The sequence below is a fragment of the Stenella coeruleoalba genome (genome assembly GCF_951394435.1).
Source record: "Stenella coeruleoalba genome assembly, chromosome: 14".
Lineage (NCBI taxonomy): Eukaryota > Metazoa > Chordata > Mammalia > Artiodactyla > Delphinidae > Stenella > Stenella coeruleoalba.
The window spans coordinates 20,405,088-20,432,775 of record NC_137160.1 but is presented as its reverse complement, the minus strand read 5'-3'; the positions used below and the strand labels follow the sequence as shown (position 1 = coordinate 20,432,775).

Below are 27,688 nucleotides of genomic sequence, written 5' to 3'. Positions count from 1 at the left end.
CACTGTTTGCAGATGACATGATACTGTACATAGAGAATCCTAAAGATGCCACCAGAAAACTACTAGAGCTTATCAACGAATTTGGTAAAGTTGCAGGATACAAAATTAATGCACAGAAATCTCTTGCATTCCTATACACTAATGATGAAAACTCTGAAAGAGAAATTAAGGAAACACTCCCATTTACCACTGCAACAAAAAGAATAAAGAACCTAGGAATAAATCTACCTAGGGAGACAAAAGACTTGTATGCAGAAAACTATAAGACACTAATGAAAGAAATTAAAGATGATACCAACAGATGGAGAGATATACCATGTTCTTGGATTGGAAGAATCAATATTGTGCAAGTGACTATACTACCCAAAGCAATCTACAGATTCAATGCAATCCCTATCAAATTACCAATGGCATTTTTTACAGAATGAGAAAAAAAATCTTAAAATTTGTATGGAGACACAAAAGACCCCGAATGGCCAAAGCAGTCTTGAGGGCAAAAAACGGAGCTGGAGGAATCAGACTCCCTGACTTCAGACTATACTACAAAGCTACAGTAATCAAGACAATATGATACTGGCACAAAAACAGAAACACAGATCAATGGAACAAGATAGTAAGCCCAGAGGTAAACCCATGCACCTATGGTCAACTTATCTATGACCAAGGAGGCAAGGATATACAATGGAGAAAACACAGTCTCTTCAATAAGTGGTGCTGGGAAAACTAGACAGCTACATGTAAAAGCATGAAATTAGAACACTCCCTAACACCATACACAAAAAGAAAATCAAAATGGATTAGAGACCTCAATGTAAGACCGAACACTATAAAACTCATAGAGGAAAACATAGGAAGAACACTCTTTGACATAAATCACAGCAAGATCTTTTTTGATCCACCTCCTACATTAATGGAAATAAAAACAAAACTAAACAAATGGGACCTAATGAAACTTCAAAGCTTTTGCACAGCAAAGGAAACCATAAACAAGATGAAAAGACAACCCTCAGAATGGGAGAAAATACTTGCAAACGAATCGATGGACAAAGGATTAATCTCCAAAATATATAAACAGTTCATGCAGCTCAATATTAAAAAAACAAACAACCCAATCCAAAAAATGGGCAGAAGACCTAAATAGACACTTCTCCAAAGAAAACATTCAGATGGCCAAGAAGCACATGAAAAGCTGCTCAACATCAGTAATTATTAGAGAAATGCAAATCAAAACTACAATGAGGTATCACCTCACACCAGTTAGAATGGGCATCATCCTAAAATCTACAAACAACAAATGCTGGAGACAGTGTGGAGAAAAGGGAACCCTCTTGCACTGTTGGTTGGAATATAAATTGATACAGCCACTATGGAGAACAGTATGGGGGTTCCTTAAAGAACTAAAAATAGAATTATCATATGATCCAGCACTCCCACTACTGGGCATATACCCAGAGAAAACCGCAATTCAAATAGACACATGCACCCCAATGTTCACTGCAGCACTATTTGCAATAGCCAGGTCATGGAAGCAACCTACATGCCCATCGATGGACGAATGGATAAAGAAAATGTGGTACATATACACAATGGAATATTACTCAGCCATAAAAAGGAACGAAATTGGGTCATCTGTTGAGACGTGGATGGATCTAGACTGTCATACAGAGTGAAATAAGTCAGAAAGCAAATATGGTATACTAACGCATGTATCTAGGTCCGCTAGAATGTATTAAATGTATGAACACATTTTTCTAGGCTCCACAACCTAGAAAAATGGTACAGATGAACCAGTTTGCAGGGCAGAAATTGCGACACAGACATAGAGAACAAATGTATGGACACCAAGAGGGAAAGCCGTGCGGGGGTGGAGATGGTGGTGTGCTGAATTGCGTGATTGGGATTGACATGTATGCACTGATGTGTATAAAATGGATCACTAATAAGAACCTGCTGTATAAAAAAATAATATAAAATTCAAAAATTGAACAACAACAAACATGAAGTTATGCTTTCCTTAGGGCTGGTTTTCTGTTTGAAATGCATAAGTATCGGTTTCTAAAAGTTTAATTATGTAAAATTTTACTTCAAACTCAATAATTTAGAAATTTTCTAGTTGATATGAAAATGTCAAATGCCAAAAGACAGGAATGTTTAATTAGTTAAGGACCTTAAGTTTTTTGACAAATACTGAGTGGACTTGTTAACACTTGCTGCCAGAACTCAAGGGTTTTATTAAAAATAGAAACAGAGAAAATTAGCCTCCCTGAATACATGATTCAGTCTAGGCCAAGCCTACTCCTTCCTTATGCCTCACTCTGAGTCTCTTCTTTCTGAAAGGTCACTCCTTTATTCTGTTTTGCTTTTACTGACAATATGTCTTTTTAAACACCAATATTTATTAATTATACTGTTAATAACAATAAATATCATGACAATATATTTAAAAAACAAAAAACAAAATCAGACAAAAAGTACATAGAAAGAAGGTTTGGGTGTTACAGGCAACCGCGCGTATGACTCTAAATAAACATATTTTCATTCTTCTGGTCTGTTTCCTCATCAGTAAAAGTAGGAGACAGAATCAAATGATCTCTTATCAAATCAAATGGAATGATCTCTTATGTAATCAAATGTTTTCAGTTTATTCATTCCATGAATTCGATTTGTAAGATTGTTCTCCTTGCTTCCTATCTTCCTTCCTTCCTACCTTCTTATGGCAAATACTTTGGAAAAGGAAAATTGCATCAATTGTTTCTTTTTCTTTTTTATAAGAGCTTTGAGATAGATTCACATATCATACAGTTCACTCATTCATCAGTTGATTTTTAACCACAGGTTTTCTTTTAAATTAACAATGAAAATAGACTCTATGCATTTGACATGGTACTCTTCAAGACGCTTATAGCCTGGTAGGGAAATGACACAAAACCAGAAACCGTCTCAGTGCCCATCAAAAAGCAGCAAAATGTGGTGACTTTACTTAAACTAAAGGTATCCTGAATCTTTTTATTCCAACTCAGAACTCTCTCTCCTAATAGCCAAACCCATATTTCTTCCTAGCTACTAGAAATATCTACCTGAATAATCAGAAACTTTAACTTCAATTTCTTAAAAACTTAACTCTTCCACTTCCCTTATAACTGGTTTCTTTGCCTGCACCACCACCATCTTGGTTCACAGCACCTCTATCCATCTAGTTCCCTGCCTCGGAGGGCTAACAGGCACACTCAAGGAGTGCCTCTCCTTCAACACTCAGTCTGAATCAGTTAGTAACTAATTCAACCACACCACAGTCTAAATACCTCTCTAATCTCCATCTCCTCCCTAGACTTAATTAGTTGCATTTATCAACTTGCATCAAGATATTTATTGTGTTTGTTCACCCTTGTTGAATTGAAGTCCCATGAAATCAAGGACTGTGTCTCTTACGTTTACGTCCTGAGTACCTTACATAATACTTGGCACATAATAGGTACTCAGTAAATTAAGTTCTACTCTTAATAAGTAAGTAGTGATGCTCAACACTCTGTAGTGACCTATATGGGAAAAGAATCTAAAAAGGAGTGGATATATGTATATGTATAGCTGATTCGCTTTGCTGTACAGCGGAAAGTAACACAACATTGTAAATCAACCCTACTCCAATAAAAATTAAAAAAAACAAATGCATAAGTAAGTAGAGATGAACTAATATTTACTAACTTCCTTGTGAATTGCTATTTCCTAAAATAAATTTAAAACCTTTTAAAGCTCAAAGACAGAGCTTAAAATATCCAGGGATTTTCACATTTACTATCTCTAATGTATATTATTTTCTACCTTTGGATAATCTACACTCACCAACTGTTCATCCTTTAATTCGGTCTCCGTAATACTTCTCCCCAAGCTGTGATTACATTACTTTGCATCCTTTTGAAACACAGATAACCTAGGAGCTAGTGGACATCATTTCATATGAAAGAGCAGCTTTACATCCACCAAAATCCTACAGACACGTATTCTCTACTTGCCAAGAAAACAAGTTGTGTGTAAAGGTCTGCTGAGGTTTTCTTCTCCCACAGAATAGCACCTAAAGGAGGTGACAGGATGCAGGAACATGTGGCATGATGTTTGGAACGTTTCTCTGCCTAACTGGCCTGAATTTACGAGTACATAATAACTCTCTCTATCCATTTTCAAATCCAGGCAGCATTATAAAATAAGCCTGAGTAATATTCAGGATGCTGTGTTTTATGGGAAGCTTTACAGCATGACCATGTTGTGCACAAATGCATGGGGTATGCACAGATGTTTGCATCATTTATACTTCTCAGGGCAGCAGCAACAATATGAATGCAGTTTGGAAAGCATCGTTAAGAATTACACTTGGACTCTTACATTAAAAGGAAATGTGTTTCCTCCCGCTTCCACTTCATTTTAAAAGTCAAGAGTTAAGTTGGCCAATGGGTGACTACCTCTCCCTTTCCAAGCTCTTTTCCTCCATCATTAAGTGTATTTGCTTTCACTTTCTGGTCTCTGGGTTTCTCTGCTGTTTTGTATTTTAAATAGCTAAGCAGCTCCAGGAGCAGAACATTACTGCTGTTCAGGGCCTGCTACTTTTTTTCTTACTGTCTGGTTACTTGAATTAATGCTATAATATTTTGGATGCCATTGTATTATGCTAGAACAATCTTCCCTCTGCTATGAGGACAAGCAGAGAACAGTTTGTAAATAATATTGTCCTTTCCTGATTCAGTAAGTGGGTAATTTGTTCCAGTGAGCATGACTTTCCTATTATGAAAATAAATGAAATACGTTACTCACCTGGCTTTTCAGAACTCTACTCTGAGGTTTGTTTGGGATTTTCAACAGACAGGCAAGGAGGCAGAAACTTTGGAAAATAATGCAGGAGTCCCTGATGATATACCAGCTAGTAAAGGGTTTGGTTATTGTGCTTTGTCATCTGCTAGGCTCCCCACAGTGGATTCTTTAACTCACCAACATTTTGCAAAAGCCAAACATCATCAGAGCCCACCTAACATAACTATTCTAACCTAGATCCTTTCCAGGCAGGAGGGGCTCCTGGAGGACCTTTCCTGCTCAGGCAGCCCGTATTTACCGATATTTAAAAATCTGTAACATGTCTAGGGACTTGGAACAAAATAAGAATAATTTTATATTTTCTCTTATAAAATTGTATCCCAGTCACTCATTGATCTAGCAACATATTTAGCTAAAACTGCACATCCAACTGTTCTATTTAGTCATGCAAACTGCTTTTTAAAATTGCTTTAAACCAGAGTTTCTCCACCTTGGTACTACTGACACTGGGGCTGGATAAATTTTGTGCTGTGGAAGCTGTCCTGGACATTACAGGCTATTTAGCAGCATCACTGGCCTCTACTCACTAGATGCCACTAGTGCCCTCCCCACTGTCATGACAACCAAAATGGTTTCTAGACATGGCCAAGTGTCCCCTGGAAGACAAAAATTACCCCTGGTTGAGAACCACTGTTCAAACAAAACCAGGTCATACTTAATAGAAAGAAACCCCTCTAATACTGTGTAGCTCCCAAGAAGCCAGTGTGATATAGTGATGGCATAGGTGAGGGCAAGTGCATGGGTTTGGAATCAGCCTGCTGAGGTTTTAGTTTCCTCATCTGTAAAAAGCAGATCATAAAACCTGCTTTTGCAGGTAGCTGAAAGGTAATATATGCGAAGTACTAGCAAAGTGTCTGGAGCATATTAGCTATTTTAAAAGGAGTAGCTGTTTTATTATCAGCAAATAAAATCTATGAAACAGTTAAACCTCAATTTCAGCCTCAAGATCAACTTTAGGCTTCATTTTTAATTCCAACGTCACTGAGAAGTAAAGCTGGTATGGAATGTTAGGCCAAATTTACACTATCCCCAGATACTCACTAGACTTAATTTGCTACCTAAGTTTATTTTATCCTTAGGAGAAAGCTGGAAACTTCTCCCTGCGGAACAAGTTCTGGGGCTGGTGGATTCACCGACAATAGTTTCAAGCAGGCCACCCCAAGCAGCAGTGCAATCCCCCATCATGGTCAGGCAAGGCCAGCAACAGTGGTTCAAGGAAAAGCAAAGGATCACAGTGACTGGGCTTGGAAAGGAGGAAGGAAGGTTCTTTACGATGAGAAGTGGGTGTAGGCGATTCTTAGGAGTCCAGGAAGAAAGGGGCTTAGCTCTCAGGAGATCTGCTACCATGGGTAATAGGACCTGGGCTACTGGGCTGGGGTGAGGGATCGGTTGACTGGGACCAGCAAGGTCAGGTCTTAAAAGAACAGGCAGTGACCAGAATAAGAGCTTAAAGGTGGGGAGTGAAGAAGCGAACTTTAAACAGGAACATTTTGGCAACCTCCCAGATAACAGTAACACTAGTTCCCGTCACTTTGTAGGTGTGACATCAGAGTTCTTCCTTTTAGGTATTTACCTGCAATGAGAAATAGATAGCATGGGAGAGGGTCTGTTGCAATCTGGTCTTTGCAATTAGGAGGAGTTTAGACTAAGGCAGCGTCCGATCGCGTGGGGAAGGCAGGTCTGGGTGACTGATCTTGAACTTGCAACTGAATAGCAAGCAAGCTGCAAGTGTTTACTTAGATCATACCTTATGTAATTAATACATCAAGCAAGTTAGGCTTATAATACATCAGAAACTCCTTTATTGCTTTTCATCATGACCCTCTCAAACCCAATATGTAGGCTTTGTTCTTCCCCTACTCCATGAAAGCCTGGGCAAGTTCCTCAATATACATGCATACGTTCTGATAATGTAAGGTTGCCCTTTAGTTTGGTCCCTTAAACAGTCACAGTTGAATAAAAAACTCTGGTGCAATCCCATATCAAAATTCCAAACTTGATTCCAGGTTTATCTTAAGACTGCTGCCAGCAGGAAGCAATAGGAATGGGTTTGGAGCTCTAAGCGAAGCATTTGAAAATTCCTCTACAGCAGCGATGGGAAGAAAGGGGTGAATGGATAAAAGTGTAGAAAACATCTTTCCTAATTAGAATCATCTAGAGTTGTATCTGTCTGACTACGGCTTTAAAGCTCTGTCTCTCATGGGCACCTTTGTGTGTTTTTGCACAACCCTCGTTGCTGTCGTCTGTCACCTGCCATTCCCTGCCTCAGTGATACAATCCCCACGGGCCCTTTTTACCCCTCTTAGGTTCCGGGTTTTCTTCTGTGCTTCTCCTCCTCACACATTCTCCTTTAGGGGCTCCGTTCTCCTCCAAGAAGCCCTCTTGGAAGAGTCTCTGCAAGATGATTCGAGACCCCTGGCAGACTGGTTCTCCATGACCACTGATCCCTTGGAAACATACAACTGCAACCCCTGACTCTGTGGTCCTGAACCTCAGATTCTGCACTGTGGCCACAGCCCACTTTGCCCTTTAGATTTCTTATGTAAGAATCAAACCACAGGCTGCCATACCTCCAGTGCAGAGGATGCACAAAAGCTCTCCAACTAACCTCCTTGAAGCCTCTCAATTAGTGCCCTTGAAACCTCCCTCATCAGCCTTGAGGTCAGGGAAAAAGCACAAAGGACCCTCTCCAGTGTTAACCAATTTATATTCATAAGCAGATGAAGAGACCAGGGTCACCCACACCAGGGCACTCTGACGTCTCATCTCCGAACGTGAGGGGCATTCAGACCTGGAAGTCAGCCAAAACCGAGAGGCAATGCCCCACGTCCACATCCTGCCTGGTATGAGAGGAGATGGGCAGGTGTGCTTGAGGCTCCCAACCAGCTTTTTGGTGCCGCTGGGGGAGCGGCTGAGGTGTTCAAAGAAAGCAAGGGTGAGAGAGAGCTGATCCCTGCTCCAGGACAAGGCTGCCTGGAGGGCAGAGTCTCTTGTCATCCATTCGCTTAGCCTGGATGCTAGCAGGAAAGGCACTGTGAGACTCATAAACGTATTGTTAAACCACTGAAGCACAAACAGTGAGAATATCGCTATGTCACAGTCACCAGCGTGGCCCCTGACAGGCAGGCTCTCACCCCATTTGAGCAGAGACCACCTAAGCCCTTTATGCAGGTTTCCCACGTAAAGTTAAGAAGACCAGAATCCCCTCCAATGCAGGGGATAAGATACTGCCTCAGAGATTCTCAAAAACTTCAGGATAGCGTTAAATCTTTTAAAGAGATCTTTAATAGATTGCCTCCGACAAAGAAATAACACAATGAGTGCTCAGCAGGCAGCCTGATTGTTAAGAGAAGACTCCGTGCCGCAGATGCTACAGACGTAAACCCCCTCCAAGAGGGAGACTCTGAATCCAAATAAACTAACAGGAGTTGGAGTCACGCCTTGAGAAACAAAAATGGAAACCCAGTAAAAGAGTAATTTTTTTTTTTCCTGGTACCACCAGACCTCAGCTGGAGCAGAACAAACCAACTGTCCTTATGGCAACAATGAAAATACCTTGTTCTACAAGACAGCATCATAGCCCTGCTAATAGGAGAAAAGTTCTTTCAATAATATGGGAGTAGGCTACGTAGCTTTCGAAAAAAATTAATGTTTCAAGTGACATGGTTATTCGTCAAGTTCCCTAGAAAGATAAACAGCAGCAGCATCCTGACAACTGTTAAGAAGATGTCAAAAAACAAAAAAAAAAATGAGGGCCTATCTGTACCGTCTCTCCTGGACTGGATCCCATTCTCCACCCAGAGTCTCTGATGGTTTAGAACAGAGCTCAGGGTCTATCTAGCCAAAATCTAGGGCTGCACTTGACATGAGGATTCAGAGAGAAGCCTAGAAACTCTGTGTACAGGTACTCTACCTGTGGACTCTTCTAGAGTGAGGAAAGAGGTATTTGAGTGACCTGAAGAGGAGAGTGCATGTGGGAAACTGATGACTCTGAAGAAGAGTTAATGAACCAGAGGTGGAGGCCTCCATGAAGGACCCTTTAGGGAAGCCCCAGTCTTGAAGAGGCTTCACTTTTGTGAAACAATAAAAAGTCCAGATTAGCTGAAATTTCAGCCACCACATGTGTTGAATTCTAAATTGTTGCACTGCAACAAGTTGTAAATTATAACATTCTTATAAATCCCTTCTGAGGGTATCTTAAGCCTTCAGTTCCAATCCAGTGAGCTGGTTCAGAAAAGCTAACTATATAAAAGGACTGTGCACTTGATCTCAGTTTCTTTCTGGACCCTCATGGAAAAAGGAAGTGTTCATCTTTGGTGAACTAGAATGCACAGTTCCTGGTGGCTCCTGACTGCATCCAAGAGACACCCATGACCTTGGGGTTGTGAAAGAGCAGGCCACGTAACATCAAAACACACACAGTCTCACTAATGGCGGAAAAGAGCACCTGTAAAACACAAAGGACTAGGTGATTCACAGGCAATTCTGATGGCTCAATACCTTAAATTGGGCTGCTGGTTAAAATTATTCGGGAGGGCTTCCCTGGTGGCGCAGTGGTTGAGAGTCTGCCTGCCAATGCAGGGGACACGGGTTCGTGCCCCGGTCTGGGAGGGTCCCACATGCTGCGGAGCAGCTGGGCCCGTAAGCCATGGCCGCTGAGCCTGTGCGTCCGGAGCCTGTGCTCCGCAACGGGAGAAGTAACAACAGTGAGAGGCCCGCGTACCGCAAAAAAAAAAAAAAAAATTATTTGGGAATCCCAGAAAGTTCTCTTCTGTTTTCTACCTCTCGAGTCCGTAAAAATGATCCCTTAGCCCCTTTTCCCAATGACGATTTTATCACTCTGTTCTTATTCAAATAACCACATGCTACAGTTTGGTAGCAGCCTTCCTCAGACGAAACACTATCTTTGAGGGTGACACACTCTGAGCTTGTGGGCGATGCTTGGTAGCACAGCACAGATGGACAGGAAATTGTGTGCCTTCCACAGCACGCTGCTCATATATTTCACTACAGAATGTAAAGCACAGAGGTATGTTTGGGGCAAGGAAATTTGGGTCTCTTAGAAATCCAAAACCCTTCTAGCCCCTCGAGATATGAGAGTTCACTGATAAATCTCCACCTTCCAGCTTTCTTGCTCCAAAAAGAAACATGAGGGAGCACCTTGTTTTATGGTCCTCAACTCGTAACAAATTTGAAATCTACCAAAGAGAAATCTCCCCCACTACTATTTTTCCCCTCTCAAGCAGAAGAAAACTCTCCAAAAGTGGTCTGGAGATAATTCCACTTGTTAGAAATAGCTGCATAGGATGGCTCCTGCCATTTCCATAAGTCTGTATCCGGCAGGACGACTTTCTTTAACACAAACCAGCCTGTGGAGGAGATCCCTGTGCTGTCGAAGCAGTTGGTGCTAAATACAGGCAATTGGTTACAGTAGTTACTTGCTTCCCTATCAAAAGCAGCCTAGGGCATGAGAACAGCATATTTTTCTTTCAAATTCTCTTTCTTGAATAGGTTTTCATGCACGTACTTCTTGTAACATCCTAACTTGCCTAAAGTTATGCATAATTGCCTACCTGTGTATGTATGTGTAAGCATTTTGTATTTTAACCTAAAAGACAAATGACATTCCTTCTTCTTTTTTATCTTTTGGAAACCAACCACCCCGGGCCTTTATTGCTAGCGCTGGCTGGAAGGGAGGTGAGACAGAGGGTTGGAGTAGGCGAACATTTTTTTTCACTTTTTACAAATTGTGGTAAAATGCACATAATATAAAATTTCCATTTTATATAATATAACTATTATTTATATATAATATATAAATATATAATATTTATATATAATATAAGATAACCATTTTTAAGTGTAAAGCTCAGTGGTATTAAATACATTCATATTATTGTGTAACTATCACCACCATCCATCCCCCTAACTCTTTTCATCTTGTGGAACTTAATGTATGCTGAAGTCTGGTCAAGGTGTCACTTAGCATGTTCACTGAGACAGCAGATAACTTCTACTATAGCCATACATCTATATCTATAGCTATATCCATAGATACAAGCAAGAGTATTAAGAAAATACTCTTGCCAACAAGGAGATATATATCTCCATATTTATGAATATTAAGAAAATACTCTTACCAACATGTTGTCAAAACCATTACTCAAGGATGAAATGAAATGTGGAAATACCAATTCAAATTAATTAATTTGATACACGGTTCTCTTGATTTTTTTCATGCTTAACTCAGATTTCTAACCCACCTGGTTTAAAGTTACAATTAAAATATGATACCCAATGTTTTGGCTTCAGAGGACCCTCAATAAGTGAATTTATATTTCATTCATTACAGTAGCACTTTATGCATTTGGAAAATAGGGTCACAGACACATGAGAGATGTATTTCTTTTTTTTTTTCCGATATACGGTCCTCTCACTGTTGCGGCCTCTCCCGTTGTGGAACACAGGCTCCTGACGCGCAGGCTCAGCGGCCATGGCTCATGGGCCCAGCTGCTCCGTGGCATGTGGGATCCTCCCAGACCGGGGCACAAACCCGCGTCCCCTGCATTGGCAGGCTGACTCTCAACCACTGTGCCACCAGGGAAGCCCGAGATGTATTTCTTTAAACTACAAATAACACTGCCTGTGCAGTTGAGAACCTCTGTGATTCAGGACAATTTTAGCTCTAGAATATATGTCCATTGGAATTCTGAGGCAGGAAAGTCTTTACAGAGGAGATAGTAACATAGAGTAGGCATCACAGTATTTGGATCGAAAGAGAAAAGGGAATTCATTGCAGGAGGTGAGGAGAGAGCTGAGTCTGATTGATCTAGGGTAAGAGTTGCTTACAACAAAATTCAACTGAAAATTGCAACTCTTACAACTGAAGAAGCACTCAGGAGTCATTGAAATAGGACTGTCCCAAGAGCTAAGAGACTCTGGTCACTTCTCACTGTCATCATTGTCATTAAATATCCAGTGGCCATGCCTACTCCCAGGGCCTTTCCTTAACTATTAAATGAGTAGATCAAATTGAAGAAAATATAAAATTTAACTTGGCAAATCACAATATTCCTCTGAACTGCATCAAGAGATAAGACTATTTTTCATCAGAGCAGACTCTCTTTGAACATAACCCTGAGTGAAAAAATGAGTAGTATCCACAGCTAACATCATACTCAATGGTGAAACACTGAAAGCTGTTCCTCTAAGATCAGGAACAAGACAGGGATGCCATGCCTGCTTTTGCCATTTCTATACAACACAGTATTAGAAGTCTTAGCCAGAATAAGTAGGCAAGAAAAAGAAACAAAGGACATGCAAATCGGAAAGAAAGATGTAAAATGTCTCTAGTTGCAACATGACCTTATATGTAGAAAGCCCTAATGACTGCATTAAAAAACTGTTAGAAATAAACACATTCTGCAATTGCAGGATACAAAATCAAAATGTAAAAATCAGTTACATTTACATACACTAAAAATAAACAATCTGAAAAGGAAAACATTTTTTAATTCCATTTATAGCATTTAAAAAATAAAACACTTGGGAAAAAACTTAACCAAGGAGGTGAAAGACTTATACACCGAAAACTTCCAAACACTGCTGAGGGAGGGTGGGAGGGAGACACAAGAGGGAGGAGATATGGGGATATATGTATATGTATAGCTGATTCACTTTGTTATAAAGCAGAAACTAACACACCATTGTAAAGCAATAATACTCCAATAAAGATGTTAAAAACAAACAAACAAAAAAACACTGCTAAAAGAAATTGAAGAAGACACAAATAATTGGAAAGACATCCTGTGCTCATAGATTGGAAGTTGTTTTTTTTTTTTTTTTTTTTGCGGCACGTGGGCCTCTCACTGTTGTGGCCTCTCCCGTTGTGGAGCACAGGCTCCAGACGCGAAGGCTCAGTGGCCATGGCTCACAGGCCCAGCCACTCTGCAGCATGTGGGATCTTCCCGGACTGGGGCACGAACCCGCGTCCCCTGCATCGGCAGGTGGACTCTCAACCACTGTGCCACCAGGGAAGCCCTGGAAGATTTAATACTATTAAGGCGTCAATACAAACCAGAATGATCTACAGATCTAATGCAAATTTTTAGAATGGAAAAATCCATTCTAAAATTAATATGGAATTTCAAAGGACACCAAATAGCCAAAACAATCTTTAAAAAGAAGAATGAAGTTAATGACACACACTTTCTGATTTCAAAACTTGTTACAAAGCTACGGTAATCAAAACAGTGTGTTACTGCCATGAAAACAGATATACAGACCAGTGGAATTGAATGGAGAGGCCAGAAATAAATGTTTGAGTATATGGTAAACTTATTTTTGACAAGGATGCCAAAACCATTCAATGGGAAAAGGACAGTCTCTTCAACAAATGGTGCTAGGAAAACTGGATAGACATATGCAAAAGAATAAAGTTAAAGACTTACCTTACATCATGTGAAAAATTAATTCAAAATGGCTCAAAGACCTAAACTTAAGACTTCAACAGTAAAACTCTTAAAAGAAAACAGTGGAAAAACTTCATTACAATGAATTCGGCAATGATTTCTTGGATATGACACCAAAAGCACAGGCAACAAAAGTAAAAATAGGGCTTCCCTGGTGGCGCAGTGGTTGAGAGTCCGCCTGCCGATGCAGGGGACACGGGTTCGTGCCCCGGTCCGGGAGGTTCCCACATGCCGCGGAGTGGCTGGGCCCGTGAGCCATGGCCGCTGAGCCTGTGCGTCCGGAGCCTGTGCTCCGCAGCAGGAGAGGCCACAGCAGTGAGAGGCCCATGTACGCAAAAAAAAAAAAAAAAAAAGTAAAAATAGCTAAACTGAACTACATCACAATTAAAAACTTCCATGTGAAGGACACAAGCAACAGAGTGAAAAGGCAACCTATAGAATGCGAAAAAATATTTGCAATCATATGTATGATGGGGGGTTAATAACCCAAATACAGAGAGAACTTTTAAAACACAACAACAAAAAACAACCCAATTTAAAAAATGGACAAAAGGGCTACTGGGACTGCTGCCACATCTCTAGTAATCCCTGAGAAGTTCCAGCACATTTTGCAAGTACTCAACAACAATATTGATGAGCAGCATAAAATTGCTTTAGCCATTACAGCAATTAAGGGTGTGGGGCAAAATTTGCTCATGTGATGTTGAGGAAACCAGACATCGACCTCACCAAGAGGGCAGGAGAGCTCACTGAGGAGGAGGTAGAATGTGTGATCACCACTATGCAGAATCCACACCAGTACATGATCCCAGACTGGTTCTTCAACAGACAGAAGGATGTGACGGATGGAAAACACAGCCAAGTCTTGGCCAACGGTCTGGACAACAAACTTCATGAAAACCTGGAGCAAATGAAGAAGATTGGGGCCCACAGAGGGCTGTGCCACTTCTGGGGACTTTGTGTCTGAGGCCAACACACCAAGACCACAGGCCACCATGGTTGCACCATGCATGTGTCCAAGAAGAAATAAATTTGTGGGCACTGTCTGTTAATAAACAGTTTATATAATTTTTTTCAAATGGACAAAGAACTTGAAAAGACATGTCTCCAAAGAAAATAAACCAATGGCCAATAAGCATATAGAATTATGCTCAACATCACTAATCATAGGGAAATGCAAATCAAAATCACAATGAGAGGGGACTTCCCTGGTGGTGCAGTGGTTAAGAATCCGCCTTGCAATGCAGGGGACCCGGGTTTGAACCCTGGTCTGGTTAGATTCCACATGCTGAAGAGCAACTAAGCCCATGCACCACAACTACTGAGCCTGTGCTCTAGAGCCTGCAAGCCACAACTACTGAAGTCCATGCACCTAGAGCCCGTGCTCCACAACAAAGAGAAGCCATCACAATGAGAAGCCTGTGCGCCGCAACTACAGAAAAGCCCGCGCACAGCAACTAAGACCCAATGCAGCCAAAAACAAATTAATTAATTAATTACTTCTTTTTTGAAAACCATGAGATATCACTTCATACCCATTAGGATGGTTACTATTTTAAAAGACAAAAAAAGAAACAAAATAACCAGTTTGCCATGGAGAAACTGGAACCTTTATGCAATGCTGGTGAGAATGTAAAATGGTATAGCTACTATGGAAAACAATATAGCAATGTCTCAAAAACATTAAACAGAGAATCGTGACCCAGCAATTCCACTCCTGGATTTACATCCAAAAGAATAGAAAGCAGGGTCCCAAAGAGATATGTGTATACTCATGTTCAGAGCAGTATCATTATAGGCAAGAGGTAGAAGCAACCCACATGTCTATCAACGGATGAAAGGATAAACGAATGTGGTATATACGTGCAATGGAATATTATTCAGCCTTAAAAAGGAAAAAAAATCGGACACATGTTACAACATGGATGAACTTTGAGGACATTTTGCTAAGTGAGATAAATCAGTCACAAAAGACAAATACCATATGATTCCATGTATGTGAGGTATCTAGATTAGTCAAATTTATAGAAACAATGTACAATGGTTGTTGCCAGAAAATAGGGGGAGGAGAAAATGAGGAGTTACTGTTCAATGGATATAGAATTTCAGGTTTGCAAGATGAAAAAATTCTGGAGATTGTTTGTACAACAATGTGAATTTACTTAATACTACTGAACTGTATGCTTAATACGGTTAAGATGGTAAATTTTCTGTTATGTGCATTTTACCACAATTAATTTAAAAAATTTAATTTAAACAAATGCACGGTAGCAGAGGTGCAGAGCCTAGCCCAAGGGCTTTTTTGTGCCACATTGATTCTCAATTCCTTCAAACAATTGCCTAGCTCCTTGTTTGCTCCAAGAGAACATATCTGATGAATCTCATCCTACAATAATCTTTCCCATTTCAGTACTGTATATGGGACCTAAGAATTCTGAATAATGTCCATCCCAAATCCAATGGTTTATTGGAGTTTTTCCATTTCATCTTCAGATACTTTCATGCCCTAAGATCACTTCTGCACCAATCTATAAAACCATGAGATTCCAAGGAGACAAGATCAAGGAAGAAGTTTTTACTAAGCTCACCAAAAAGTTAAAAAACAATAACAAAACACTCGTCATTAAGACATTCCAGTTAAATGAGAACCATGTGGCAATTCTTCAACTATTAACAAGACTTCAACTTCCCAACATTCTATTTTTCAAGGCATACCTCGAGTCCCATAATCTCTATGAAACTACCTATTTCCTTCCTCCCTACAAAACCATATTGCTATTTCTAATGTTGGTATTGTAAGCCCTGCAATATTGTATTTTCTCTTTGGTTACAAACCTTGGCTTCAAAATCACGGTATCTTCGCCACACCCACAAGCATTTCATGAGTGTCTAGCATACAGATACTGCTTGATTTATGAAGTCAGTGCCTAGCCAGTTTTCCCTCACCCATTTGCCATGAGAACTATTTCAACTCTCTCAGATCCCTCTTCAAATTTCACTTGCTTAATGAAGCCACTCCAAGAAGGCAGTGAACTGGACATCGGGGACATAACAATGAAAACTGAAAGAAACTGTCGACCATGTCACTTTAGTATAAATTACTTCTCCTCCACCGAGTACTTTTTACCCTTGCAATTTCGCAGTCTTACCTTGACTGTCAGCTCACAAAGCTCGAATTATGTCTCTATATGCTTTTCTTCATCCGGAGCTGGATAATTGACATAAGTTATCATCCATTTACTTGTACTCACTGCAAAGATTTCCCTATACTCCTGCTTCTCTGGACACCTTGTGCTTGTACATTCAATATCATCCGATAATACTGGATATGGGCAATGTGAGGAATAGGGGAGGAGGGAATCGATGGGAGTTTTAGTTTTCTCAACTCTGTAACGATGAGCAATTATTGATTTTAGTTCTCAACTTCTTCATTTATTTAAAATAATAATAACAAAGAGATCTTTAAGTTTGCTGCTACACTTCTTAGAGTACATTCAAGCTGCCATTAAAGGGAGCCAAAAATACACTGATTTAAGTAAGATAAAAAATGGACTCCCTTACAGTCCAGAAGTAGCCAGCCCAAGGCTAAAGGGATGGTTCTGCCATCCTCAACAGATGACTGGTATCCTGAGTCTAAAACGTCTTCTCGAGCTGCCACCATTAGGTCTGTATCCCAGCCAGATGAATGAAGGAAAGGTCAAAGGCAGGGCATACCCATTCCTCTTATGACTGTGATGTGGAAGTAACTCTTTGCCTCACATTGCATTGGCCAGAGCTTGATCACATGGCCATGAAAATAAAGATGGGAAATGTAGTCTCTACTGAGGTGCCCAGCAGAAATTCAGATGCTCTTTCATTAGTTTAGTACACCATATAATTTTTAGAATGTTAACTCTGAAGGGTCTGAGATTTTATGCCATTTGCAAGATAATAAGTTTCCCTGGCACAGTCTCATGGATATTGGCAAAAGACATGGGACTCCTGGGTCAGGAACAATGGTTTATGACTCATGGTACTGCAAGTAGCATGAGCATCACCATATCTGCATCAGTTTACCTTGCCCTCCCAAGTTCCCACAGGGCCAATGAGATGGGCTTGGATGGGTGCATGCACACATAGTTGATCGCATTACAGGAGAAGAATTTTGAATTTAGTGAATCTTTTATAGTGGCAGTAATGTGATTGCCTTTTGTGCTGGAGAGAGTCACATTCTCTATCTTCCAAGGCTGTTCTATAAACATCTTTATATATATAGTCCAGGTAACAATGAGTTATTACCCGACTCATAGGACATACAGAAATGAAACAGACCCATGGAGAGTTGTCTCCCGACATAGGACTCTATTAAGAAAGACGCTATCACTATTTATGCTGGGAGGACAGCATGAACCGGGACTTCTCCAGGAAAACCAGGACAATATGTTCATCTTAACATTAGTGGATCCTAGCAGTCTCTGCCACGTATTCTAATTCTATAGTATCTGCCATCTGAAGGAATAACATGAAGGCCACCAGTTCTTTACAGACCAAAATGTATGTAAAGATAACAGTGCCCAAGGTAAACATTTTCAATTACCACAACTGGCTCCTTAAATCTAATACTTCTAATGTTAGGATCTTAAATGTACTTCACGTGATGTGAATGTTGAGTCATTTAAGGTAAGGACTCTAGACTAGGACACCAGGCACCTGAGATCTAGGGTCAGATTTTCTATTAGTTTGATTCCTGATTTTGGAAATGTCACAACATATTTTAACCTTAATTTACTTATTCTGTATAATGAGTTGTTAATGCCTTTTACGTCTATCTCAAGTTTCACTTGAACTCAGCCACTACCATGATCTAGTAACTTGAGATGAAGGTCATATATAGGTCAGAGGATAGCCTTCTGGCTAAAGTGTTGGTAGTTCCACTAATGCTCAGAGCGCTCCTTGCCTCTTTTAGAAGATACTTCTTGTGTGGGCCACCCAAAACAATAACTTTCTTTCTCTTAAACCTGTTAAGTTTCGGTCCAACTTTTTAATAAATTCAGTAGGAGCTAAGTGATTTCATTATGCCCTGTTTCAGTTAGGTTTACCTGGATCACAGCTTTTTATCTCACGTACCAATTTCAGTGGCTATTCTGGAAAACTGTAGAGGAAGTTCCTGAGGCTGCCTCCATATGGGCACAGGAGGAGAAATTGATGGCACTAGTGCCAATTATCTCCATCCTTGATCTGAATTCTCCCTCCTTATTTGTTACTATTTGATCCATTCCTTTTCATCTACCTGCTTCAAAAGACAATTAAAGAGTGCGAATCTCTTTAATCACTTCCTCAATAAAGACCTAAGAAACACTTTACTTACTGGATTATCTCCTTTTTATCCATGATCTGCAGTTAGTTCCACTAATTCTTTGGTGCCTTCTCGCCTTTCATGTTTTAATTATTTTTCAATATTGGTTCTGAACTCATTTCAAAATGCTTTATAAACTTTGGCAGTGGAGATGGGGTGGGGAGGTGTCTGCCTACACGCCTAAATTTCTGGTCTACAACTTTGCAGTATCTCCATCCACCTCTTTTCATTTTCAAAAACCACTTTTTTCTTGCAACTGTTTTTTTTTTTTTTTTGCAAATGAGTCCTATAGGATTTCAGTTCAAACACTTGTCTAGGTCTATGTTTCCAATTGTGGTATTTTTAAACACACACTCCAGGCTTCCTGTGGTTTTTTTTCTGTTTGTTTTAAATTGTCTTTTCAACATCTTCCTAATTAATGTCCTTATTTTAGAACAATTTCCATTTTATAATTCTTCATTTCATTTTCTTCATTTTTATTCAAAGTCATAACTGCATATGATTTACGAAACAAAAAGAACAGAAAACCAACAATTCTTATTTCCATGCCTCCCCACCCACAGAGTCTTAATCCCCAGAGGCAAACACTTTTAACTGCTTCCTTTTCATTTTTCTGGGGCACACCTTCAAACACTTAATTAGCACATTTACACCATGATTTCTTGGCTACTGGCCTCCTGCTACAGTAGATGAGGATTCTGCTCACTTACATCATTCCCCACCTCCCCAAATCTTTCTCTGTATATAGTTTTATCACCATAATTTCTCCTCTCAAGACATCTGCAGTAACAACAAAATTAGTTAAAACACTATTTCTTGGCCCATAAATTATACACAATACATCTCGGCTCCCTACTTTATAAGATGACAGGACACAAAAACTCTCACCCTTGTCTCCTCCTCTCTTCCCTTCCTCCATCTCTCATCTCCGTCAGCCATATCTACACTTTTAATAATAGCAGAGTGGATACTGTTTACAATCTGTCCTATAATCTTCCTACAGTTTCCCATAATTTGTCTATAGGCCAATTCTAAAAGATGAAAACCAATAAGTGGTATTTGATTTACTGTGGTCATGTCAATAATGAGCTACGTCATAAGCTAGGACTCCATTTTCTTTTCCAGTGTCATCTTCCAATTACACTAAAATATACTTAGAATCAGTTCAATTGGATTCTCCTTTTTCAAAGTTTATCAATTTCCTTTGGCATATCCTCAAACATTTCTAGACTCACAATTATACTATCTATCCTTTCATTCTGCCTTTCTTTCCTTATCAGAGACCACCGTTTTGGTGTCTTCCTTCTCTTTCCCTAATATGGATTAGTTGCTTTTTAGGCCTAGCACACAGAATTCCCATCACTGCACTCTGGTTTGGATCCTCTGTTTCCTGAGTTCTGTATATTTTTTCCTGATATGGTCTCTTTTTTTTTTTTTCTGGAGCATATCCTCAAGGAACTTTCTACAAAAGGGTACTCAGGCATCTTGGTCTGAAAACATTCATTCTACTATCACCCTTGATTTACTGGCTATTATCTTTGAACATAAAGTGTTGTTGGTAAGGAATCTAATCTCACCCCTTTGTAGGCAACTTTTGTTTTAATCTCTCCTGACCCACTTTTTAGGAGGGTCTCCTTATCTTTGGTGTTCTAAAATGTCACAATTATGTATCTCTAGGAGTCTCTTTACACATTCCCTATGCTTAGTCCTATCTGAGCCTTTTCAGTCTGAGCACTTGTGTTCTTTTTCTATTCTGGGAAATTTTCTTCTTTTCCACAAATTCGCTAAAGCCTAGTCTCATTCTCTCCACTAAATTTAAGACTCAGTTCTATCCCTATATTCTTTTCTATCTGCAACCTCTCACTAGATAATTTCATCATCACCTGTGGCCTAACTTCACCAATATACTGATGACTCCTGAATTCATATCTCCAGCCTGATCTGCCTCCACACCTGGGGACCCTATGAATCCAATTGCCTATTTGACCTGCATGCTTGGATGTCTAACAGATATCTCATATATAACAAGGCCTAACTAAATGTCTTGATATCCCTTTTCATCTTAGTACCTATTCCATATCCATTCTGTCACAAGTCAGAAACAACATCCCCTTAAGTGCATCACAAAAATATCTAGAAGTCACCTGTAATTTCTTTTGTTCTCACTCACCAAACAGCAGATCCAGCAGCAAATCTAAAATCTGTCCTGAATCTGACCACTTCTCACCAACTCCACTAATTAACACCAAAATTATCTTTTCCTAAGACCAGTATCACAAGAGTATATAATCTGGCATATAAATGCACATATCCTAGAATTCAACTGGCTGGCTTGGTTTCAAATTCCAGCTATACCACTAAATAACTGTGTGACCTAGAACATTATCCTTAATAACCCTATGCCTCAATTTTCTCATCTATAAAATGGGGATAATAAAATATCTCCCTCCTGGAGTTGCCATGTGGGGCACAGGATAAGCCTTCAATAAGTGTTCATTGTCATGATTATTATCACTATTACCGCAACTACTTCCTAACTAATTTTCTTGATTTCAGTCCTTCCACTCTCCAGCTGCTAGAATGTTCTCTGTCTCTCTTTTACTTTAAAATCATTATGGAGTATAACACACGTGCACAAAAGTGCCATCTGCATACAGCTCAGTAATTTTCAGAAAATAAACATCCATGACCTCGGAGCCAGGTAAAGAAATAAGATTTTACTAGCACCCCAGAAGACCCCTTCATACCTTTTCCCAATGAACACCTCCCATCTCCTTCCCCAAAGGCAATCATTATTATTTATAACTCTATCATTTAGTTGTGTACCTCACAGTATGCATTATTTGCTATCTGGCCTCTTTTGCTTAATATTATGTTTGTGAGCTTCATCCACACTGTGTGCAACAAAAGTTCATTCACTTTAACTGTAATATAGTAATGTAGCACTTCGTTACATGAAGATGTGAAAACATTGTTTATTTAATCTACTGTCGATGAGCACATGGGTTGTTTTTAATCTTTAGCTATCATGAACAGTGCAGCCGCAAACCATCAGGTGTGTGGCTCTTGATGTACATCTGCATACATTTCTGCTGTGTATGTAACTAAGAGTGGAGTTTCTGTGTCATAGTTGAGTGTATGTTCAGCTTTAGTAGACAATACCAACCAATTTTGCCAAGTGGTTGCGTCAACTTACACTTCTGTCAGTAGTTTGAGAGTTTTAGTTGCTTCACCAACATCTGGTAGTAAAAATCTGTTTAACCTTGTTAACTCTGCTGGGTATACAGTGACATCTCACTGTGGATTTGAGTATCATGATGACTAATAAGTTTGGGAACCTTTCCAAATATTTATTAGGCATATGGATATATTTTTTTAAATTTCACAGCTGGGGACCAGACATCCAGTTGTCACCTGACATACAGATGTGTCAGGTGACTGGAAGCAAGGGGAAGGTGAACAGGGGCTACATTTCAAGAGGGAATTTGAAGCCTTGAAGATAAGCCTACAATGATGGAAGGAGTCTGATTCAAGTAGCCAGATTCAGTTAAGTAGTCAAGGTCATGGTTTCTGAGTCTTGAAAGCCTTCCTGACCCAGCTACCCTGCCTACCTGTGAGAACTGCAGGGGAAAACACCTGTGAACATGAACTAAAAGAGCTTTCTCACTAAACTCTTAAACATCCCTCCCATGGGACACACACACACACACACACACACACACACACACACACACACACACACACACACACACACACACACACACACACACACACCCCACCCCCCCCAAGGACTACACACAGTGGGTGGCACAGTGACACTACAACCTGGACATCTCTCAGTTCTGTTGAGATTTAAATCCCAGTGGTAAAAATATTAGCTTTGAGAAGACTGGGTTCAGGAAGGGCAAAAACAGCATTTCCAGTTTCCAGTAATGATTACAGAATTTCTGGTTAAGGAAAATTACATTTTGAAATTTCTGTTTTGTCAGAAATGGGCAAATATTATTATCACAAGCAGAAATACAGGCCGCGATACTGAAGAAAGCCACAGTAGCAAAAAGAAAAAAATAACAAAAAAAGAAAAGAGAAAAAATATCAATGAGATAACCACTACACAGCTATTAGAATGGCCAAAATCCAAAAACACTGACAAATAACAAATGCTGTCAAGAAGAAGCAGCAACAGGAACTCTCATTCATTGCTAGTATAAATGCAAAATGGTAGAGGCACTTTGAAAGACAGTCTGGTGGTTTCTTCCAAAACTGAGCATACTTTTACCATAGATCCAGCATACTACTGTTTATAGTAGTTTTATTCACAATTGCCAAAACTTGGAAGCAACCAAGATAGCCTTCAGTAGGTTAATGGATAAATGAACTGTGGTACATTCAGATAATGGACTATTATACAGTGTTTGAAAGAAATAAGCTATCAAGCCATGAAAATTCATGGAGGAAACTGAAATGCATATTACTGAGCGAAAGAAGCCAATCTGAAAAGGCTACATACTGTGTGATTCCAATTATATGACATTCTGGAAAGGCAAAACTATGGAGGTAGTACAAGAGTAGTAGTGGTTACCAGGGGTTGAGGGGAAGGAAAGATAAATAGGCAAAGCACAGAGGCTTTTTAGGGCAGTGAAACTACTGTGTCTGAAACTGTAATGGTGGATATGTCATTATACCTTTGTCCAAACCCATAGAACATAAAACACCAAGAGTGAATCCTAATATAAACTATGGGCTTTGAGTGATAATGGCATGTCAATGTATGTTCATCAAATATAACAAATGTACCATTCTGGTGGAGGATAATAATATGGGAGGCTATGAATGTATGGGGGTAGGGGGTGTACAGGAACTCCACACTTTCTGCTCAATTCTATAGTGAAACTAAAACTGGTCTAAAAAATAACATCTATTTTTTAATAAAGAAGATAATCAAAACAGGAAAATCCTGTTGGAAGCACTTTGAAACACACACAAAAAAGAAAAAAAAAACAGTGGGGCTCAGTTCAACTAATACCAACAGATAAAACAGATATGCCAGTCTTCTGCTTAAACCCTTCAGTGGGTTTTGGGTTGGGTTTCTAAGACACTGAGATGAGAAGTCATGTGAAACAGATTTATTTGAAAGTATTCCCAGGAAAAATGTGGGCAGAGTGGGTCAATGGGACTGCGGTATGGGGGTAGGAAGCAAACAAGGGCACACTATCAAGTGAGTACCACAAATGGTAACTTTCTAGCAACCCTACAGGGAAGACGAAGACAGTGTTGGTCACTCCTGAAACTCCCATTAAGACAGGGAACCTCTGTGCACTACTGATGAGAATATAAACTGGTGCAGCCACCATGGAAAACAGTATGTAGGCACCTCAAAACATTAAGATTAGAACTGTCACATGACCCAGCAATTCCACTTCTGGATCTTTATTCAAAGAAAACAAAAATACTAAGTTAAAAAGAAATATGCACCCCAGTGTTCAATGCAACATTATTTACAATAGTCAAGATATGGAAACAACCTAAGTGTCCACTGATGGATGAATGGATTTAAAAAACATCACACACAAACACACACACACAAATATTATTCAGCTATGAAAAAAATGTAATCTTGCCATTTGCAACATCACGGATAGGCCTCGAGAGTATTATGCTAAATGAAATAAGTCAAACAGAGAAAAACAAATACTGTATGATCTCACTTATATGTAGACACTGAAAAAAAAAGGCAAAAGAAATTCAAGTTCACAGATACAGAGAACAGACTGGTAGTTGTTGCCAGAAGGTGGGATGGGGGGAGGGGTTGGAAGAGAAATGGGTGAAGAGGGTCAAAAGCTACACTCAGTTATAAAATGAACAAGTCATGGGGATACAGTGTACAGCAATGGTGACTACAGTTAATAGTACTGTATTGCATATTTGAAAGTTGCCAAGAGAATAAACCTTAAAAGTCCTCATCGCAAGAAAAATATTTTTGTAACTCTGTAAGGTGACAGATGTTAACTAGACTTATTGTGGTGATCATTTACAATATATACAAATATCGAATCATTATGTTGTACACCTGATTTTATGTCAATTATACTCAATTAAAATAAAAAACAGGTTTAACAGCCCTAAGGAACAAACTGAAACTTCTGTAACTTGAAAAACACCATAGACAAGGTCAACAGAAAAACAACATAAATGATAGAAAAAATGGTTTTAAATATATAAATATTTCCCATACATCGACAGGAAAAATCTAAAAAGGAAAACATGGTATTAAAAAAAAAAACCCCATGACCTGGTAATCCATCCACTGAATCAATCGTAAAAGCATTTGGCTCATTCAAATATGAAAAGATGCTTAGATTCACTAATAATCAAGTGAATATTAATTAAAACAAAGAGATATCACTTTTTAACCTATAACATTAACAAAGATTTAAAAATAACAACAGTATATATGTGAAAACATTGGGAAGCAGGTACTCATATTATTGGTCAGCATATAAATTGGTACCACCTTTTGGAAAGTAATTTAGAAGTGTATATCAAAATCTAAAATTTATTGTACCCTTTGACCCAGAAATTTTACTTTAAGGAATTTATCCTACGGAAGTACTAATAAAAGTTTACCATGATAGTTACACAAGAATATTTTGTGTAGACTTATTTACAACAAAGAATTAGCATCTATAGAACTTTAAAACATTTCCTTAAGAGTACCTTATAATTATGGCATAGTCATAAAGTAAAATCATCTGTAGTCACTAAAAAGAATAAGGCAAATCTGTATATACCAACAAAGGAAAATGTCAATGGCATATTAAGTTACAGAAGCAAATTATTAATACATACTACATGTTTGAACTTCAAAAGCATTATGCTGTTCAAAAAGACAGCTGTAAAAATCACACATTGTATGATTCCAATTACGTGAAATGTTCAAAAAAGGAAAATCTATAGAGATGGAAACAGATCCCTGGTTGCCTGGGACTGGGTTGGGCACCACTTGCCTGCACATCGACCTGGGAATCTCTGAGGTGATGGAAATATTCTCAAACTGAACTGTGGTGATGATTGTATAGTTAAGTGTCAATTTACTAAAAATCATTGAATTCACTTTGTGAACTTTATGATACATAAATTACAACTCAATAAAGCTGCTTCTTAGAGACAAAAATCAAAATACTGATCAGTATAGTAATAGCACGTGCATATGCAGGTGTATGTACATTTCCACAAACAAATCTCTGCCTTAGAACATTGCTATATTGTTTGAATATGTTTCAATACGAATATTACTTTTACATTCAGAAAAAATTATAAACACAAACATATTATCTCTGAAAGCTCTTGGATTAGATATGGTTCCCACCCCCCAGCCTCCAAAAAAACAAACCCTGATTTCATATATTGTCTGACAGACACGGCAGTATGATATGTTTTGAAAAAGCAGAGCAAATCAAGAAGACCAAGCCATCTGTAAATGCAACACTGCAGAATGGAAGGTAGTAAAGGTCGTTGCTAACGCAGAGTGCTGCTCTGAATGACCTCACCTATTTAATCCACATAACCGCTCACTGTTGCAATCCAACCACAGTGCACCTGGCAAAGACCACAGAGCTGGTGAAAGTAGATCAGAGATTTAAGCCCAGGTGGTCAGACATCAGGGCCTAGGCTCTAAAAACTCAGCCAGACTGCCCTGTACTGAGGCTGTAGTCATATTATACATACAAACCCATTCTTCTCTGATTACATGTTTGCTTCAATAAAACATTTTCTTCATTTTGATTTTGGTAGTCAGCTTTTAACTTTTTTAACTATTTCCACATTGCCAATTCAAGTCAATGGAACATGTAAAGTAGGTAGTCAAGGCTCTTATACAATGCTAAATAGCTAATACAGGAAATGGCACAAAATGGGGCTTAGAAAATATTTATTGAATTATACTGAACGCTTTCAACAATGCTGCTCTCCACAAATTCAGGTTGGCTGAATGTTTAAATAACAACCTTTAAAAAACGACAAAGAAGGCATATACATGGAACAAAATCCTTCCCATTTCCTTCAAGGTTTAAGACATCAGGAAGCCTGATTGAGTAAGGACTGCCCACCGAAAACTCATCGCAGCTCAGGCTTCCCTGGTGGTGCAGTGGTTAAGAATCCACCTGCCCACGCAGGGGACATGGGTTCCCGCCCTGGGCCAGGAAGATCCCACATGCCGCAGAGCAACTAAGCCCGTGCATCCCAACTACTGAGCCTGCGCTCTAGAGCCTGCGAGCCACAACTCCTGAAGCCCACACACCTAGAGCCCATGCTCCACAACAAAGAGTAGCCCCCGCTCGCAGCAACTAGAGAAAGCCTGTGCACAGCAACAAAGACCCTGTGCAGCCAAAAATAAAATAAAATAAATTTTTTTAAAAAAGGAAAAATATTGCAGCTCATCACATTTCACTATCACTCACTGTCAAGTAATTAATAAGTCAAGCTCCCAGAGACAGTGATCATAGTGATCGTATACCAAAGAGACACGGCAGGCTCTTCTACACCTCCCATCGAAACGGGTAATGCAGCACGTTAGCACTGAAAATAGGATATTAAAGCCCACTTAGATTCTCACATCATTAGATAAGGAAAATAACCTGGCACTAATGCCTGACTATGGTTTGCTTAAAATGATGCTTATCCTCCTAAATCCCATAATTCTGCAGTTAAAGGTTACAAATGTTCACACCACAAAATGAGCTTTAGAAACACAAAGATCCCATTGGTCTTAGAATTTGAAAATAATAACCTATTTTCTCATGAAGTGACCCATAAGGCCCAAATAAATGCAAATCCTAGTATATCCTAGTGTAGACGGCTTCCTCCCTTGTCTTGGGTTACTGACATTATCCCTCCACCTTTCTTCATCAAGCTGGGATAAATATTAACAGTTCTCTGAAACAGCTGGGTTCACGACTCAATCTAAAAAGCCTCACTTAAATGTAGCCTCATTCATTAATTTTGTAATTAAGTTATATCAGCT

At 39.3% G+C, this 27,688-nt stretch overlaps 1 long non-coding RNA gene and 1 pseudogene across 2 annotated transcripts in view; one reads left to right on the top strand and one right to left on the bottom strand.

The window, feature by feature from the left end:
- The window catches only part of LOC307197494, a 212,307-nt gene that overhangs the window by 29,781 nt on the left and 154,838 nt on the right, over positions 1 to 27,688 (bottom strand). The gene's annotated exons all lie outside the window — the stretch shown is intronic.
- On the top strand, positions 13,874 to 14,361 carry LOC307196947 (small ribosomal subunit protein uS13-like; annotated as a pseudogene). The gene has a single exon. The product of its transcript is annotated as a small ribosomal subunit protein uS13-like (transcript).